Source organism: Echinops telfairi, unplaced genomic scaffold (assembly GCF_000313985.2).
Source record: "Echinops telfairi isolate 266 unplaced genomic scaffold, ASM31398v2 ScPeMD7_7469;HRSCAF=8507_1, whole genome shotgun sequence".
Lineage (NCBI taxonomy): Eukaryota > Metazoa > Chordata > Mammalia > Afrosoricida > Tenrecidae > Echinops > Echinops telfairi.
In genome coordinates, this window is record NW_022111373.1 from 90065452 (window position 1) to 90066443 (window position 992).

The following is a 992-nucleotide window of genomic DNA, read 5'->3' on the forward strand; positions in this document are numbered from 1 at the left end:
TCATTCTGGATGTCCGTCAACTTCCCAAACACATGAAAATGTCAGCTCGGTAGTGCATTTGGAGTGTGTTCCACCAGCTTTATCAAGTTTCAATTTGGAGATTCTGAAAAGATAGTGTAACAGTGTGTGACAAAAAAGGACTGATTTGTGGTCGATGGGGAACTGGTTTTGCCACCATGACAATGGACCTGCTAACGCAGCCATCTCAGTGTGCCAGTTTTTGGCAAAAAAAAAAAAGATGCCTCTCTTGCTCCATGAATCTTACTCACTTGGCCTCGCTCTGTGTGACTTTTTTGGTTTCCACGAATGAAGAGGACAGCAATTTGATGACAGTGAAGAGATGAAGAAAAAAATGAAGGAGGTGCTGTCTGCCATCCAAACAGATGAGTCTGAAAAATGTTTCCAAGAATGGAATCGCAGATTTGACCAATGTACTAAGTGTAATGGAGAGTACTTTGAAGGTGATAAGGTTGAAGGTGATAAAGTTGTTTTGTAAAAAAAATTAAATATGTAGCTTTGGAAAAAAAATTCTGTTTTGAGGGGGGTACACCCTCGTATGTAAAGTAACACTATTATAGAGGTACATTAGTCTCATTCTCTTGGCTTAACAAAGGTGAATAGTGTTTGTTATTTTGTTGTCCTCTAAAGTTCTTAGGAGCAAAGATCCTTAGAAACCCTTAGAAAGAAATCGTATGCTAGTTTGGGAGTGGAGACCAGGTAAAGAAATTTGTGAGAACATACTGTCTTGCAGTACTCAGCTCATTGCCCTGAAGTCAGTGCCTTGCAGTGACCCTGTAGGACAGGGTAGAACTACTTCACTGAGTTTCTGAGACCGTTCACTCCCTATGGGAGTGGAAAGCACAGTCTTTCTCCCTCAGACCTCAGTGGGTGGTTTCAAATGGCCGAGCTTGTGAATTGCTGTCCATGCATAACCACTGCCACCAGAGTTCCTACTGTCTTGCAGTGGAGGACAGAAATTCAGGTGGAAAGAC